Raw genomic sequence first — 12,144 nt, 5'->3', positions numbered from 1 at the left:
GAACCCTGAACTCTGGAATGCACTGATCTGTAATAGCGTCACACTAGCCAACGCCAAACCATGGCACCCATCCAACACGGTAGCTGACAGCATATAATGTCACAATCAACGTAAGTAAAACAGAAAGTAGTGGAAACGTTCAGCAGGTAAGGCAGCATTTAGACTAACAGAAATAATGATTTCTCTTGAAAACTGTCAGTTAGGCCATCGGGTACAAAAGATGGGATGTCACGGTACGGTTGTGCAAGATGATGGTGAGACCACTCTTGGAGAATTGTGTTCAGTTTTGGCCACCCTGCTGTAGGAAAGGTGGAAAGCGTGCAGAAAAGATTTACATGGATGTTGCCAGGACTGAGTTATGGGGAGAGGCTGGACAGGCTCATACCTTGGGAGTGTAGGAGAGTGAGAGGTGATCATGAGAGGCAGTTAATTAATTTAATTTGCTGGCCCCGCAATCAGTGGCATAATCCTGTTGCCCTTCTTGAACAAAAGCATCTAATTTGGTGTCCTACAGGCATCTCGTTCCTTACCCTAAATTCCCTAAATTCCAGGACTCAAACTTTGAACTCGATGACTGGCATACTGAGGGCGTCACCTGCTCTCACGATTCCTGCTTGCATGGATATCCAATCCCAGAACCTATGGACCAGGAAGGACTTGCTGACCTAGTGGGCCACCACCCTCCCCCTCACTGGTCTTTGTGTAGTGTAAATGGGTATTTAATACTTTGTCGTATCATGAGGGGTATTTAATATCATTTAAATTCTGGGGGACTTCCAGAAGATGAATTCTTCAGTGGTTTGAACGGGGCACGACTGTGCAAGCGCATGGAGGTTGGCCAGTGAGAACAGCGTGAAGAGTTTAAAACCGAGCAGAATTGAAAAGGTGACGGTTATTTCTTCAGCAGTTTGAATGGGGCACGACTGTGCAAGTGCGTGGACATCGGCCAGTGAGAACAGTGGGAAGAGTTTTAAAAGAAGACAGCTTTACAGAGCGGATGCCAGAGGAGCCGGCATTCGAGCAGAGGGGGACAGAGTAGGAAGGCTTTGGCTCAATGGGGCTTCCGCGATAATGGGTCGAGGCAAGGTAAGTTATCTGTTTACAATACAGACAGAAAGTATGTATGTGAGGCCAGTTTTCTGCGCTCGGTGTCAGATGTGGTAAGTCCTGGAGACTCCCAGACCCCCGGACGGCCACATCTGCACCAAGTGCATTGAGCTGCAGCTCCTTAGGGACCGGGTAAGGGAACTAGAGATGCAGCTCGATGACCTTCATCCGATCAGGGAGAATGAGGACGTGATGGAGAGGAGCTATAGGCAGGTCGTCACACCGGGGCCTCAGGAGACAGATAAGTGGGTAACAGTCAGGAGAGAGAAGGGCAAGAAGCAAATGCTAGAGAATACCCCAGTGGCTGTCCCCCTTAACAATAAGTACTCCTGTTTGAGTACTGTTGGGGGGAGCGACCTACCTGGGGGAAGCAACAGTGGCCGCACCTCTGGCACAGAGTCTGGCCCTGTGGTTCAGAAGGGTAGGGAAAGGAAGAGGATGGCAGCAGTGATAGGGGACTCTATAGTTAGGGGGTCAGACAGGCGATTCTGTGGAAGCAGGAAAGAAACACGGATGGTAGTTTGCCTCCCAGGTGTCAGGGTCCGAGATGTTTCTGTTCGCGTCCACAATATCTTGAAGTGGGAAGGAGAACAGCCAGAGGTCGTGGTACATTTTGGTACCAATGACATAGGGAGGAGGTCCTCAAACAGACAACAGGGAATTAGGAAGGAAGTTGAGAAGCAGGACCACAAATGCAGTAATCTCAGGATTGCTGCCTGTGCCATGTGACAGTGAGTATAGGAATAGAATGAGGTGGAGGATAAATGCGTAGCTGAGGGATTGCAGCAGGAGGCAGGAATTCAGATATCTGGATGAATGGGACCTCTTCTGGGGCAGGAGTGACCTGTACAAAAAGGATAGGTTGCACTTGAATCTGAGGGGGACCAATATCCTGGTGGGGAGGTTTGCAAAGGCTATTGGGGAGAGTTTAAACTGGAATTGCTGGGGGTGGGGTGGGAACCGAACTGAAGTGACGGAGGAAAGGGAGGTTGGCTCACAAATAGAGAAAGCTTGGAGACAGTGTGAGAGGGAGGATAAGCAGGTGATAGAGAAGGGACGCATTCAGACCAATGGTTTGAGATGTGTCTATTTTAATGTGAGGAGTATTATGAATAAAATGGATGAGCTTAGAGCGTGGATCAGCACTTGGAGCTATGATGTTGTGGCCATTACAGAGACTTGGATGGTGCAGGGGCAGGAATGGCTACTTCAAGTGCCAGGCTTTAGATGCTTCAGGAAGGACAGTGAAGGAGACAAAAGAGGTGCGGGCATGGCACTGTTGATCAGAGATAGTGTCACGGCTGCAGAAAAGGAGGAAGTGATGGAGGGGTTGTCTACAGAGTCTCTGTGGGTGGAAGTTAGAAACAGGCAGGGGTCATTAACTCTACTGGGTGTTTTTTATAGACCACCCAATAGTAACAGGGAAATCGAGGAGCAGATAGGGAGACAGATTCTGGAAAGGAGTAATAATAACAGGGTTTTTGTTGTGGGAGAATTTAATTTTCCAAATATTGATTGGCATTTCCCTCGAGTGAGGGATTTAGATGGGGTAGAGTTTGTTAGGTGTGTTCAGGAAGGTTTCTTAACACAATATTTAGATAAACCTACAAGAGGAGAAATTGTACATGATCTGGTATTGGGAAATGAACCTGGTCAGTTGTCAGGTCTCTCAGTAGGAGAGCATTTTGGAGATAGTGATCACAATTCTTTCTCTTTTACCATAGCATGGCAGAGGGATAGGAACAGACAAGTTAGGAAGTCATTTAATTGGAGTAAGGAGAAATATGATGCTATCAGGCAGGGACTTGGAAGCATAAATTGGAAACAGATGTTCTCAGGGAAACGTATGGAAGAAATGTGCCAAATGTTCGGGGGATATTTACGTGGGGTTCTGCATAGATACATTCCAATGAGACAAGGAAAGCATAGTAGCGTACAGAAATCATGGTGTACAAAAGCTGTTATAAATCTAGTCAAGAAGAAAAGAGCTTATGAAAGGTTCAAAAAACTAGGTAATGATAAAGATCTAGAAGATTATCAGACTAGCAGGAAGGAGCTTAAGAATGAAATTAGGAGAGCCAGAAGGGGCCATGAGAAGGACTTGGCAGACAGGATTAAGGAAAACACCAAGGCATTCTATAAGTATGTGAAGAGCAACATGAGAGAATAGGACCAATCAAGAGTGACAGTCGAAAAGTGTGTATAGAACCGGAGGAGATGGCAGAGGTACTTAATGAATACTTTGTTTCAGTATTCACTAAGGAAAAGGATATTGGCGTTTGTAAGGATGACTTGCAATGGACTGAAAAGCTTGAGCATGTAGATATTAAGGAAGAGGATGTGCTGGAGCTTCTGGAAAGCATCAAGTTGGATAAGTCACCGGGACCGGACGGGATGTACCCCAGGCTACTGTGGGAGGCGAGGGAGGAGATTGCTGAGCCTCTGGCGATGATCTTTGCATCATCAATGGGGATGGGAGAGGTTCCGGAGGATTGGAGGGTTGTGGATGTTGTTCCCTTGTTCAAGAAAGGGAGTAGGGATAGCCCAGGAATTATAGACCAGTAACTCTTACTTCAGTGGTTGGTAAATTGATGGAGAAGATCCTGAGTGGCAGGATTTATGAACATTTGGAGAGGTATAATATGATTAGGAATAGTCAGCATGGCTTTGTCAAAGACATGTCGTGCCTTACGAGCCTGATTGAAGTTTTCAAGGATGTGACTAAACACATTGGTGAAGGTAGAGCTGTGGATGCAGTGCATATGGATTTCAGCAAGGCATTTGATAAGGTACCCCATGCAAGGCTTATTGAGAAAGAAAGGAGGCATGGGATCCACGGGGACATTGCTTTGTGAATCTAGAACTGGCTTGCCCACAGAAGGCAAAAAGTGGTTGTAGACGGGTCATATTCTACATGGAGGTCAGTGACCAGTGGTGTGCCTCAGGGATCTGTTCTGGGACCCCTTCTTTTCGTGATTTTTATAAATGACCTGGATGAGGAAGTGGAGGGATGGGTTAGTAAATTTGCTGATGACACAAAGGTTGTGGGTGTTGTGGATAGTGTGGAGGGCTGTCAGAGGTTACAGCAGGTTATTGATAGGATGTAAAACTGGGCTGAGAAGTGGCAGATGGAGTTCAACCCAGATAAGTGTGAGGTGCTTCATTTTGGTAGGTCAAACATGATGGCAGAACTTAGTATTAATGATAAGACTCTTGGCAGTGTGCAGGATCAAAGGGATCTTGGGGTCCGAGTCAATAGGACACTCAAAGCTGCTGCGCAGGTTGACTGTGTGATTAAGAAGGCATATGGTGCACTGGCCTTCATCAATCGTGGGATTGAGTTTAAGAGCCGAGAGGTAATGTTGCAGCTATATAGGAGCCTGGTCAGATTCCACTTGGAGTACTGTGCTCATTTCTGGTCGTCTCACTACAGGAAGGACATGGAAACCATAGAAAGGGTGCAGAGGAGACTTACGAGGATGTTGCCTGGATTGGGAAGCATGCCTTATGAGAATAGGTTGAGTGAACTCGGCCTTTGCTCCTTGGAGCGACGGAGGATGAGAGGTGACCTGACAGAGGTGTATAAGATGATGAGAGTCATTGAGCATGAGATAGTCAGAGGCTTTTTCCCAGGCTGGAATGGCTAGCACGAGAGGGCACAGTTTTAAGGTGCTTAGAAATAGGTACAGAGGAAATGTCAGGGGTAAGTTTTTTACACAGAATGGTGAGTGTGTGGAATGGGCTGCCAGTGACGGTGGTGGAGGCAGAAACGATAGGGTCTTTTAAGAGACTCCTGGATAGGTACATGGAGCTTAGAAAAATAGAGGGCTATGGGTAAAGCCTAGGTAATTCTAAGGTAAGGACATGTTCGGCACAGCTTTGTGGGCCAAAGGGCCTGTATTGTGCTGTAGGTTTTCTGTGTTTCTATGTTTCTAATTCCTTCCCTCTGACAAAAATTCCAGGCCAAGAGTAACTGGTGACTTCATTTTGTCAGGTGGTGGTTCACCACCTGAGGAAATGAAGAAATGGGAATTGTCGCTCACTGCTAAACCTTGGAAAGAGTCTAAAAGTTAAGGGCAGTGGTGAACTTGACTGTTTGAAGCAACTCAATCCAGTCTCTGGTCTGTAGTCTGATATGTCTGTAGTGGGGGAGGGAGTTCAGTGAGACACCGCCTGAGGAAATGAAGTCACCAGTTACGTTCAGCCTGGAATCCTTGTCAAAGAGAAGTTCATTTCTATAAGTCCCTCAGAATTTAAATAAAATTTACGACAGGTCTCACCAATGTAAAGGAGGCCACATCAGGAGCTCCAGATACAATAGATGACCCCAGGAGCTTTACTGGTGAAGCGTAGTCTCACTTGGAAGGACTGTTTGGGGCCCTGAAGAGAGGCGAGGGAGGAGGTGAACGGGCAGCTGTAGAATTTAGACTGCTTGCAGGAGTAAGTGCCAGGAGGGAGATTTGTGGGGAGGGACGAATGGACAAGGAAATCACAGAAGGAGCATTCCCTGCAGGAAGTGTAAACTAAAGATACGTTTAGTGCTAGGATCCCTTTGGAGATGGCGGCAGTTGCGGAGGATGATGTGTTGGATGTGGGGGACTCAAGGACAAGGCAACAGGAACATGGGGTGAGCACGGATGTTCGGGAAATGGAGGAGATGCAGGTGAGGGTGGCATCAATTCAAGAGGGAGGGAAGCCCTGCTCTTTGAAGAAGGAAGACTTCTCAGATGTCCTGGAAAGGAAGGTCACATCCTGGGAACAGATGTGGCAGAGGCAAAGGAACTGAGAAAAGGGAGCAGCATTTTTACAGGAGATAGGTTGGGAAGAGGTATAGTCAAGATAACCGTGGGAATCAACAGGTTTATAAAAGACATTGGTTGACAGTTTGTCTCCAGAGATGGAGACAGAGATCAAGAAAGGAGAAGAAGGTGTCAGAAATGGGCAAGTGAATGTAAGGGCAGGATGGAAGTTGGGGGCAAAGTTAATGAAATTGATGAGCTCAACATGGGTGCAGGAAGCAGCACCAATGCAGTCGTCAATGTAGCGCAGGAAGAGTTGGGGAGCAATACCGGGGACTGTTCCATCTATATTGCACAATATATATAGATCCATCCATATTATATATAAAATGTACGTTGTATGTTTTATATATATATATATATAGTTTGATTAAGCATTCTTGTTCGACACATTCACCCCTCATTTTTCAAACTGGCTAACAAGCACTTAACCATTCATTTGAAAGAATTGGCAAACCCCAGTGGAAAGGGTCAGAGCTTTGCCTTGTTTAGTTGTTTGTTATTATACATTTGATGGACTCACTGCGCCAAAGGGCTATTTCTGTGCTATAGTGCTCTACAACTCTATTTAAATTACTTTTGGTTTTATGCTTGTTACTATTTGCACATTTTTTGAATATTAAAGTATAAACCAGAGGTGAATAAGTGAAGCCTTCGTAGTGTTGAGGCCTGCTGTAAAATAGCAGATGCTTTGGGCACAGATCAATAGTTAATCAGGCAAAATTCATCCAAGGCCCGAGAAATATCTGGCTCAACGTTCCATCCATTCTTTTTAAAGAGTTAACAATATTCCAAACAGAGACAAGCTCATGAGAGAAGTGTACTTCTGACCTGTTTAATAGTCTTCCTAAGCAGAAGAGAAAATGTTCTTTTCCTCAATTTGCAAAGAAGCGTGGACAGGAAATTCCATCAACTCATTCGAGAGCTTTCCAGTGCCCTCCCGGCTTTGCAGCGAGGAATGATAAACCACGCACCTTGAGTAGAAGCCCTGTGTTTTCCAAAGAACAACCTTCGCAAGTAAAAGCAACAGTAGGAAGCCCGCAGAATAAACAAAGGTAATTTCACGTAAAAACAAATATCATACAGAAGGAATCAAACAAGACTCTGTACCAGGAAAGAATTTTAAAGTATTAGGTTAGCAGGCTTCTCCGATGATGTATAAAAACTGAATCTTATCATGACGTGATATAAGCCAAGGATTATTTGTACGGCCAAGTGAAAGGGCAAAGTCTGCAGAAACTCAATCGTGCGTTAATGTTTAATATCCACTCACACACGTCATTACTGACTGTCAATGCAACCCCTCCCAATGCTGTAAAATGGGATAAATGCAATAATGTCTTTAATTTTAACTAGAAATCCACAAAGGAAAAACCAAGGACTGAGTGCTTTTCAAATGTGCTGTTGCCAAGGATACAGATTATGAAAGAAATTTCAGTTACTGTCAACAACCTTCACAACTTCCTTCCAGTATCACAATGACTACATTCAAACATGACTGTTGGTCTTAAGATAAATCAAAACATCCTTAACAGTTATGAAATCCTCAGCTTTGCTCTTTAATGCAATGAAAGTTTCAGGCAAGAGGGAAGAAAGTTAATGTAGATCTGAGAGATGGTTTTCACCAGCGAGTGGTGGTTATCCGGAATGAGCTGCCAGAGAAGATACACAATAAACAATAGACAATAGGTGCAGGAGTAGGCCATTTGGCCCTTCGAGCCAGCACTGTCATTCATTGTGATCATGGCTGATCATCCACTATCAGTATCCAGTTCCTGCCTTATCCCCATAACCTTTGATTCCGCTATCTTTAAGAGCTCTATCCATCTCTTTCTTGAAAGCATCCAGAGACTTGGCCTCCACTGCCTTCCGGGGCAGAGCATTCCATATATCCACCACTCTCTGGGTGAAAAAGTTTTTCCTCAACTCCGTTCTAAATGGCCTACCCCTAATTCTTAAACTGTGGCCTCCGGTTCTGGACTCACCCATCAGCGGGAACATGCTTCCTGCCTCCAGTATGTCCAATCCCTTAATAATCTTATATGTTTCAATACGATCCCCTCTCAACCTTCTAAATTCCAGAGTATACAAGCCCAGTCACTCCAATCTTTCAACATATGACAGTCCCGCCATCCCAGGAATTAACCTTGTGAACCTACGCTGCACTCCCTCAATAGAAAGAACGTCCTTCCTCAAATTTTGAAAACAAAACTGCACACAGTACTCCAGGTGTGGTCTCACCAGGGCCCTGTACAGCTGCAGAAGGACCTCTTTGCTCTTATACTCAATTCCTCTTGTTATGAAGGCCAGCATGCCATTAGCTTTCTTCACTGCCTGCTGTACTTGCATGCTTGCTTTCAGAGACTGATGTACAAGAACACCTAGATCTCGTTGTGCTTCCCCTTTTCCTAACTTGACTCCATTTAGATAATAATCTGCCTTCCCGTTCTTACCACCAAAGTGGATAACCTCACATTTATCCACATTAAACTGCATCTGCCCACTCACCCAGCCTGTCCAAGTCACCCTGCATTCTCATAACATCCTCCTCACATTTCACACTGCCACCCAGCTTTGAGTCATCGGCAAATTTGCTAATGTTACTTTTAATTCCATCATCTAAATCATTAATATATATTGTAAACAGCTGCAGTCCCAACACTGAACCCTGCGGTACCCCACTGGTCACCACCTGCCATTCCGAAAGGAACCCGTTAATCGTTACTCTTTGTTTTCTGTCAGCCAGCCAATTTTCAATCCATGTCAGAACTCTGCCCCCAATACCATGTGCCCTAATTTTGCCCACTAATCTCCTATGTGGGACTTTATCAAAGGCTTTCTGAAAGTCCAGGTACACTACATCCACTGGCTCTCCCTTGTCCATTTTCATAGTTACATCCTCAAAAAATTCCAGAAGATTAGTTAAGCACGATTTCCCCTTCGTAAATCCATCCTGACTCGGACCAATCCTGTTACTACTATCCAGATGTGTCGTAATTTCATCTTTCACAATTGACTCCAGCATCTTTCCCACCACCGATGTCAGGCTAACCGGTCTATAATTCCCTGTTTTCTCTCTTCCTCCCTTCTTGAAGAGAGGGACAACATTAGCCACCCTCCAATCCACAGGAACTGATCCTGAATCTATAGAACACTGGAAAATGATTACCAATGCGTCCACGATTTCTAAAGCCACCTCCTTAAGTACCCTGGGATGCAGACCATCAGGTCCCGGGGACTTATCAGCCTTCAGGCCCAACAGCCTATCCAACACCATTTCCTGCCTAATATAAATTTCCTTCAGTTCATCCATTACCCTAGGTCCTTTGGCCACTATTACACCTGGGAGATTGTTTGTGTCTTCCCTAGTGAAGACAGATCCAAAGTACCTGTTCAACTCGTCTGCCATTTCCTTGTTCCCCATAATAAATTCACCCACTTCTGTCTTCAAGGGCCCAATTTTGTTCTTAACTTTTTTTTTCCTTTTCACATACCTAAAGAAGCTTTTACTATCCTCCTTTATATTCTTGTCTAGTTTACCTTCGTACCTCATTTTTTTCTCCACGTATTGCCTTTTTAGTTACCTTCTGTTGCTCTTTAAAAGTTTGCCAATCCTCCGGCTTCCCACTCGTCTTTGCTATGTTATACTTCTTCTCTTTTATTTTTATACTGTCCATTACTTCCCTTGTCAGCCATGGCCTCCCCTTACTCCCCTTAGGATCTTTCTTCCTCTTTGGAACGAACTGATCCTGCACCTTCCGCATTATTCCCAGAAACACTTGCCATTGCTGTTCCACTGTCATCCCTGCTAGGGTATTGTTCCACTGAACTTTGACCAGCTCCTCCCTCATGGCTCCATAGTTCCCTTTGTTCAACTGTAAGGTGGAAGAAACAGATACAGTTACAACATTTAAGAAGTTCTTAGGAGAGGCGTACAGGGATCAGGCCCTAATGTGAAGAAGTGGGATTAGTGTGGATTGGGAATAGACAGGTTCTTAGGAGAGGTATTGAGGGATATGGCCCTAATGTGAGAAAGTGGAATTAGTGTGAGAACAATCAGCATGGATAAAGTTGGACAAAAAGATCCATATTTGTGCTGTAGGATTCTGTGCAAATATTGGAAAATATTTTATTCTAGCTGTGAAGTACTCATTTATAAGCAGAGGAGTTGGCCCTGGTGTGAACAGTCATGGAGCACGTCTACATTGCTGCAATATTGACAATGTGCTGCTTCCTCATTTACAGAGAGAGGGTGAATTTCAGGTCCTAAAAGCTCAATGCTATTTTGTACAAGTCTATGACTCATTTTTCTCACCTGAAAAATGGCATTGAAACTTTAAGAGTGAGGGAAAGGCCCACTGCTGCCTCATTGACACAGATGCCAAACCCCGTGAATGCCTTATTTGCACTTAATCCAGACACCATTCCATTCCATGACCACACAGGACAAAAGCTATACCCACTCCATTACCACTCAGCCCAAGCACTGGTTCCATCCCCTATCAGAACTCAGTCCAAGCTCCAAAGCCATCCCATTAGCACATTGATCACATGCTATGCTCATGCTATTGGCAAACAGGCCAAGCACTCTGGCCATGAACCCACAGGACCATAAGATACAGGAGCAGGTATGGGTTATTTTGCCTGTTGACTCTGCTCCACCATTCCAACATGGCCGATCCATTTTCCCTCTCAACCCCAGTCTTCTGTGTTCTCCCCATATCCCTTCATGCCCTGACCAATCAAGAACCTCTCAACCTCTGCTTTAAATATACCCAGTGACTTGGCCTCCACAGCAGCCTGTGACAACAAATCCCACAGATTCACCATTCTCTGGCTAAAAAAATTCCTCCTCACCTTCATTCTATAAAGACCCTTCTCTATTTCGAGGCTGTGTCCTTGGGTCTTAGACATCCCCACCATAGGAAACATCCTCTCCATATCCACTCTATTGAGGCCTTTCAACATTCGATAGGTTTCAATGAGGTCACCCCTCATTCTTCTGAATTCTAATGAGTAGAAGGCCAGAGCCACCAAATGCTCCTCATATGACAAGTCTTTCAATCCTGGAATCATTTTTGTAAGCCTCCTTTAAACACTCTCCAATATCAGCACATCCTTTCTTAGATAAGGGGCCCAAAACTGCTCACAATATTCCATGAGTCCTCATCAGTGCTTGATAGAGCCTCAACATTACATCCTTGCTTTTATATTCTAGTCCACTTGAAAAGAATGCTAACATTGCATTTGTTTTCCTCACCACAGATTCAACCTGCAAATTAACCCTTAGGGAATCCTGCACAAGTCCCTTTGCACCTCAGATTTTTTAACTTTCTCTCCATTTAGTAACGCCATTCTTTCTCTTGAACTCTCTCTGGAATACAAAATTCTGCATTCTGCTATTGTTTTCCCTTCAGACTGCTCAATGTACTTATGATTTGAGATGACCTGTATGGATGGTTTGCAAAACTTTCACTGTATCTAAGTACATGGGATAATGACAAACAATTCTAATTCTAATTTCACCCAAGTTGGCCCCTGTAGGTTCCCCATTAGGGCACAAGGACCTGTGGATACAATTTTCAGGCATTTCTGTAAATGGCAAAGTAATTGTCCACCTCTGGAATCTGACAGTGAATCACTGAAATTCTCTGCCTCTGAGGAAGGTGGAGACCAGGTCAGATTATTTAACCTGGAGAAAGATGACTATGAGAAAGCTCGAGGAACTTGAAGAGGAGTTGAAGCCATCGTATATTAGCCATGATAATAATTAATGGCAGGCAGTCTAGAGAGGTAGACTCTTGCAACTATTGTTTTGTTTTCTTTCTGCAAATGGTAGCAATCAGATGAAATATTAAATTGGGATCAGACTCTGGCTACAGGATTCCAGCTGGAGACCAATGGGAGGAATGTGCACCTTGCCCACTAAAATCCCTCCGGAATTGGAACTGGAGTTAGTTTACTATTGCACATGCACTGAGGCACAGTAAAAAGTTTGTTTTGTATGCCATTCATACAGATCAATTCATTACACAGTGCACTGCGGTAGACCAATAACAATGTAGACTAAATTATAGTCTACAAGAAAGTACAGTGTGGCTAAACAGTAAAGATCAGACCTCATATCCAGTGGTCTAAAGGAAGTTAATTGAAGACAGTTCAAACTAACCTGCAAGCCTTCAATTCTTCTCTTTCTTTGCCATGCCCATGACGTTATAAGTACCATACTCTGAGCATC

The 12,144-nt window shown here is 44.5% G+C and overlaps 1 protein-coding gene across 2 annotated transcripts in view; it reads right to left on the bottom strand.

Moving 5' to 3' along the window:
- LOC140199732 (immunoglobulin superfamily member 5-like) overlaps positions 1–7,121 on the bottom strand; it is a 76,621-nt gene extending 69,500 nt beyond the window's left edge. For both annotated transcript variants that reach the window (XM_072262209.1, XM_072262210.1), the window contains exon 1: positions 6,738–7,121. The gene's annotated coding sequence lies outside the window, so the exon portion shown is untranslated. The remainder of the gene's footprint in view (positions 1–6,737) is intronic.
- Between the last annotated feature and the right edge of the window lie 5,023 nt (positions 7,122–12,144).

The sequence above is a fragment of the Mobula birostris genome, chromosome 6, assembly GCF_030028105.1.
Source record: "Mobula birostris isolate sMobBir1 chromosome 6, sMobBir1.hap1, whole genome shotgun sequence".
Classification (NCBI taxonomy): Eukaryota; Metazoa; Chordata; class Chondrichthyes; order Myliobatiformes; family Myliobatidae; genus Mobula; species Mobula birostris.
The sequence above is the reverse complement of the archived record's forward strand: the minus strand, read 5'-3'. Positions and strand labels throughout refer to the sequence as shown.